This window comes from Ostrinia furnacalis, unplaced genomic scaffold (genome assembly GCF_004193835.3).
Source record: "Ostrinia furnacalis isolate ACB-3 unplaced genomic scaffold, ASM419383v2 OfSCF2585, whole genome shotgun sequence".
NCBI lineage: Eukaryota > Metazoa > Arthropoda > Insecta > Lepidoptera > Crambidae > Ostrinia > Ostrinia furnacalis.
Window position 1 is genome coordinate 239131 of NW_021132824.1, and position 7372 is coordinate 246502.

Here is a 7372-nt window from a genome sequence, read left to right on the forward strand (position 1 = left end):
TTATTTAAATTGTTGAAACATTTTATGTAATCTTAAGTAAGTAGGTATTAACCAAACTGTTTTTTTTTGCACCGCCTTAGTTTCTCTGCTTGACCCGTGGATGACTGGTAGAGAATGCCATCCGGCATTAAGTCCGCCGCTGTACATTACTTTTATGTGTAAACGTTTTAATAAATCAATAAATTAGTTAAGAATTGACTGTCTTCTACTTGGGGTCTCTAAAATAAATTGCTTTCTAGCGGTAAGACCCTGAAAAGTTGCAGTTATTTCAGTTGTCCAGTTTTGTGAGATGTGTCTACCTATAATGTAAAATAAACAATACCACGCTAGCATCTATGCTTGAGTTAAAATGAGGTTTTTAGCGAGATTGATGGACAAATGAGACATGCTTATTTTGTCCTTCTTTAAAACAACTGTATGGTGCACCAAGGCGGGGGCATCGCCGGCGGACAGAGGGGGGTATGGTGGCTGATGTTCTGTTTTCAAATTCAATTGGGCGCTGTCCCGGGGCGATCTTTCTCCTTGCAATTCAGAATTGAATATCAATCGAACGATTGGACGAAAGCTGGTAGAGGACATGACTTGATACTATGTAACGTTTTGAAGGTGTTCGATTTTTTCAAACCGAATAGGCAGCAACCGGTTAGAAGGATTACCTTAAACACACAGGTTGGTTTAGCATGTTTTTCTTAATTTATAAAAATCACTGTACTTTTTTTAATCCACAACGAGGAAGCTCTTGGCCTGTATCTCACCTGATGGTAAGTGATGATCAGACCGAAGGTGGAAGCGATCTTCACCCGGAATCCTCAACCACGGAGGAACTGGCTATCTTACCTCTAACTGCCGGAACACAACAATGCTGTTAACATCGCTGTTACGGCGACAGACTTGGGTAACATGGTGGTAGCTAGCCAGGCGGACTTAGGACAAGCCCTACCACCAACCAAACCGAATAGAAAAATCTGCCCCCACTGGGAATCGAACCCGGGACCTCTGCGTCTAAAGCAGGTGGTCTCACCACTAGACAACCAATCAAAAGTTCGGTATTAGGTATTCATTTTCATTATTAGTAGGTAGGTAGGTACCTAAAGAAAGACCTATGACCTAGCTAGAGTTGTAACCTACAGGAAAAATGAAAATTTAATGTAAAAAGCAAAAAAATAAAAACAAAAGCGCATCCACTCTATCCACGTTCCGCATGATTCCCGCGGTCAGCGCGCGATTCGTTCGAAAATTGTGAAAGGGCGAAACTTCTTGACTGTTCTCAGTTCGTTCGGAAATTGTATCATCGGACGGCAGTGCCATCTCGCGGGGGAAAACAAAACGATTCTATATTTCAAATACCTCCTTTGATTTGTTCAGTGACGTGGTATCTGTTGAATAGGTAATGGGTAGACAGATAAAACAAATAGGCTTTGATCTGCGGAGAATAACATTTCGGATTGCGCACCAATTACAATGACAAAGTGGTGTGGGGTTGTTTGTTCATGTGTTTACAGATTTGATGTTGCTATCAACTTAATATTTTTAAAAGGGATCTTTTTATGGAATCGTTTGATTATGGATTATGGTCACTTGCTTTTATCTGCGAGGTCTGGTTTCTTTAATTGTTTGTTAAATTATTAAATTCATGATTGTGGTTTTTAGCTTTGATGCCGACTAACTAGTTAAGAAATTAAAGTTAAGAATGTGCGTCGCCAATGAGAATCATCCAGAAATCACACAGTTATCGCACGTGTCTGAACCAGTAGAGATGCTCCGCGATAACCGATCGTTTTTTTATCGATAAGCATTTTGATGTCTTAAATCATCGATCAAAATTTATCACGGCGCGCATCCTAGCCCAGCAGGCCTAAGAATGAAAAAAAAACTGGCACAAACTAAACAAAAAACATGTCAATACGAAAATCAAAATAATTATGATCAAGCAGAACTACACCACGATAAATAGATCAATTGCATCGATCATTCAACTAATCTTCTGTTAACGTGATTATCAATGTGTTAGACGCATCAGCCAGTAACTGTAGTTATTGTGCGTGTAACATGTTATTATTCTGTGGTGTAACCGTTGACGATACTGGTCACATGGATTGTAAACGCGTGCGCGGCGCGTGTCATGGTGCGTGGTAGATGGTAGAGTTCTCTTTTTGAATAAATACTTTTTAACTAGACGAGGAGGACTAAATTTTTTTATTTTGTGTATAAGCACAACTTTTGTTAATAAAAAAAAGAACTGAAGACTTGTTTCTCTGATTTATGCCTTTTGCCTTTTCCTACTGAAAAAAAAAAACAAATTTTAGCGGTGTAGGGACTTCTTTAGGTTTTTTGTAGGCGCGCGCGAACGCCTGCCAGTAGAGAGGCTAAGAGAATGAAGGAAGTTTATGTATTTTTTAAGATAATGAACATAGGTAAGATTTAAACATATCTATTTCCTTGTCTCTGTAGGAAATAGTTGAATTGATTAACGAAAACAATGCATCTTATTAATTATTTTTTTAAAACAAAAAATTACACCCTAATTTTAGATCACCATAGACAGAAACCCAGATGAAACTAATGCCCTCAATTTATATTTTAACCCACGATTAGATTAAACACAAACATTTTACACTCAGGATTACAACGTGTGTGTTGTCACACTGTTCTACAACACGACACGTGCCCGACGCGTGCGGGCCACGTGCGATGCGCGTGCGACTCGCGGGCGGTTTAATTAAGCGGAGCAAACCGTATTAGATACTTATTACATGGTGTTTGCGTTGTAATGACACGCTTATGGGATTGTAAGGTTGTTGACTTTGCGGTCAATATTAGCAGTTGGTTGTGACCTGCTTGATAATTTAGCGGTACATGCTATATTTTTGTCTATAACTGAATTGGAAATGACATTTTAAGAATAGTTTCAACCTGTTGTATTTTACCACGTTGGGCGCCAAAATTTAATTATGGCGCCCACCGCGGTGTTCTTAGTTACTTAAAAATTACAACGAGACAGCTAATAAACTTAAAACCCAATCAATTTGTAATGAAAATAATATGAATTTATATGACTTTGTCATCGCATTTTTACCAATAACTTATTGCGATATTTGATTTCAAGATTTCAAAGTCACCAAAAACGTATTTGATTAAATTGGCAAGGAAAATATAAATACCTATCAACTCACATTATTGTTCATATAGAATACACAAACACGATATGCAAAAGTTTTAATATCCATACTTAAATGGGAATTACACGAATTATAACGCCGCGTATAATTTATGATTGATTGCAGAAACTTGAGAGTATGTAAAACTAGCTAAATGTAACTTGCTAATACCGTAAGTAAGAAGTTGTCGCGAATAACACAAGAAAGACGGTCGTCGGTAGTCGGGCCATCAATTTTGTATCAGACACTGGCGGGTACAGTCAGTAATTTAAATAACTAGCAGATCCCGCGAACTTCTATGAATGACATGATATCTAAATTTGAGAAGATTGCGTGACATGGGCTCTCAATTGCGGAAAATTACAAGTCTAATTATTTAAAAGTGAATTTTCTTAATTGTTTTCATAAATTTAGGCGAAGAAGAATCAAAGAAACCAAAGATACTTATTTAAAATTGGTATAGGTTATTATGTTAGTACCTATCTAGCTGTTTTTGAGATGAAATGATGCAACTAACCTGAATTTTCTAGATTTTTCCTCATTCAGGGTTTTCGCGATTGAAAAATCCGCCAGATGGCAATACGTAGACGCGAGGTCCAAATGCTGCATGATTGGTGGATTTTGACATAATATCTGTCAATGTCATGTCAAAAATAACTAATCATGCAGCATTTGGACCTCGCGTCTACGTATTGCCATCTGGCGGATTTTTCAATCGCGAAAACCCTCATTAAGACAGAAATAAGGTTAACAGGAGAAGAATGCCAAATTGGTTTAAGTTCTCTATGGACGTGAAAATAAGTTTTAACAAATAATTAATAAACATACAACGTGTAATAAGGAATATTTCCAACCCGACTGTACCCCAAAATTATTCAAATAACTATCGAACACAAATAGTAGGGGTTACACTTGTCCTCCTCACAAAAACTTTGCGCCTAAAGTGATGCGTACACTTATGGGGGGAATTAAAGCTTTAAGTGGCCCCCTAATTTATTGGGCATCATTGTTTGTTTAATGCAATGTTGTTACTTGGGCAAGTTACTAAGTTCGTCAATATGTACTATTAAAGGATTTAACTAAAAAGTCATTAGAGGACTAGAAGAATTCTGTTTTTTAACGAAATATGTTAAAAGTCTTATGTGATTAAGTTTTTACTGATATGCCCCTCATCCTTTCCTTCACCTAAGTACTTATAGAGTAATGGGTTCAAAAATCGAATCACCACAAAAATACGGCAATAGATATTATCTTTTTACATAAACCTCAATTTATGAAACTTAAGCTTAGTTCTTCAAAATAACATTATAAAGCAAAACAAAGATTTCAACCGAAAAACTTGCTTAAAGCTACAATATAGTGCAGTTTTATTTATCTCCCTCTACTATACACAAAGATACATAAAGCACCATAGAGCCTGGTTTTATGTCATAATCGGAGTAAGAGGTTCCGTGAAAAGTATTAAAGTTTACAACCATTCCATCTGACGCCATTTTGAACATGCCATTGGAATCCAGCTTGTATTAAGATGGTATTACGGTTCAAGAATAAGAATGAAATAAAGGCTTGCTTTTATAGTAAGTTCTTGTCGATTTCTATTGAAACTTTCGGATGTTTTCATACAATGTTTAATTTTTGATTTAGTTTAAATTTTTGTATAATACCCCAAGCTATCACTCATAAATGCCGTTACTTATTAGCTTATTTAGACAAACTCTACATTAATACAGGAAAAAATCATTCAATCATTGGCATCCTTTTAGAATAACACTACTCCTGATCATACCTAGTAGGTACATTCCCCAAATATGAGACAAATCCAAAGAGTTTTTTTTTATTATGATGTGTATACATTACTTATCTTATTATATGTAGGCAATCAATAAAATATATGTATGTTGTAAAATGGACTTAGAGAATACAAGAATCCATTTTGTATCTCCAAGCAAAAATGTCAGCCGATAATTACCACTAATAATTCATAGCCAATGTCACGAACGATTAATTAAGCGAAAACCGTTTGTATTCCATAAGCACTAAGTTCCATTATGATGATGGAGTGCGCGAAACAAATAAGTACAGGTGCGGAATTAACCTCGGCCGGCGGTTTCGGGTTATGACCTAACCCATAACCCGTGCGTTATGGCTTGTATTATTATAACTTGGACACGGATAGAGTAAACTTGGAAGTGACAAGGATTAACCTCTAATGTAGTCATAATGATTAGTTATGTAATTATTTTCTAGTTGTGTTAAGAAAGTGCACCATGTTGGGCGCCAATATGAAAATTGGCGCCCAACGTGGTGTTTTGATATGTAGTTTTTGACAAATATGTATCAATTTCCTCCTAGAGATCGTACGGAAGCTCTACTCTTACTAATCTTTAATCTGGACAGCACCCATATGAAAATTGTAATGAAAATATCAATTCAGGAAATGATTGATATTATACAGGGTGGAAACGTTAAGTGATCTCACTAGATTATTTTTAAATTATACAAGATATCGAAAAACTGATTACTGATTCTGATAGTGCTTCACAAGCTCTTTCAAACGGTACCAATAATAGGTTACAGAATAAACTGGATCTATCCAAAAATTCAATGTTTATAGCGTCCATACATTTAGAAAAACCACAAAATATTAAAAACTATGCAAGATATTCAAAAACTGGTTACTGATCCTGAAAGTGCTTTACGAGCTCTATCCAACGTTACCAATAATAGGTTACAAAATAAACTGGATCCATTCGAAAATTCAATGTCTCCAGCTTCCATACATTTAGTACAGCCACAGTCATGGCACTCATGTCTTGTTAATATTATAGCAAGTAAAGCCTAAAACCAATGTTTTCCACGAATAATTTTATATCAAAATGTAATTTACGAGTTCATTTTAAGTGTTTATTATTTAATAAAAAAATATTATTACTTCTATTATTGTTTGGCTGCCATACATTTAGTATGGAGGCTGAAAACATTAAATTTTTGGATAGATCCAGTTAATTCTGTAACCTAATATTGGTACCGTTGGATAGAGCTTGTGAAGCACTTTCAGGATTAGTAACCAGTTTTTCGATATCTTGTAAAGTTTAGAAATAATCGAATGAGATCACTTATCGTTTCCACCCTGTATGTTTAATGTCTCTAAATTTTGTAAAAGACATAATTATCATACGACATTTTTGTAGTTTTTATTGATGGAAAGAAGCGGTACGAAAGAGTAACTATAGTACAATTTTCAAATTAAATAATGTCTAGTTATCGCGTCTCCAAAATAATCAAGAATCGATTAAGACATCAACATTAATCGGTTGTTCCAGCACATACACATCCACGTACACAAGGTTATAAGTTACAGAGGTCGGATATTTATTCGTTCGGTTCGATTGTAGTTTTATGCTCGGCCATAAATGCTCTCTTATTGGTTCACATTTGAATAATACGACCCAGCCCAATGTTACTTGTAACGCGTAAAAATATTTACCTCCCTTAAAATGCACCTGGCCGACATTAATGCAAATACTGCTTACTTACTTGTGCAATTGATTCTTCTGAAAGTCAATTTACGGTAAGCTTGGATTATAAACGTTGAGATCGAAGTTGTTGGTCAGTGTTATTGGATTCTTTGTACATTTGCAATATGGATAGAGATCGAATTAAGTTGATGATACATAAACCATCTTGATGATGATCCTTTATTTTTAATTAGCGTGTTTCTGAATTTAAACAACCCCAAGACCTCGAAGGTGAGAGTGAAGAGGCACATCTTCTAAATTCTCCATCTCACAAGTTCACTATAGCTTAGTTTGCATCTGCACTCCTTAACGTTAGGAAATTGTAATGCTATTAAATCATTCATATTCGTTTCAGCTAAATGATGGCCACTGCTGGACAAAGGCCTTAATATTATTATATTGAACAAATAAAGAAATTAGTTCTTATAGCTATTAGACCAATACTTGTCTGTCCACATAATACTCAATACCTAGTTAGAGATTGCTAAGCTATCTATAAGCTTCTTGATTTTTGGTAGTGAATAGTGCTTTGTATTAAAACAATAAGAAAGAAAAGTCAACTAAGCTACGTAAAAATCTTATTTATTCACCTCATACACTTACAGCCGCAACAATATCAGCATTATTTCAATTTCACCTTATATTATTTGTTTCTTTTATATCCCACTCCTTGTTGCTATATTTAAATTTTATCCG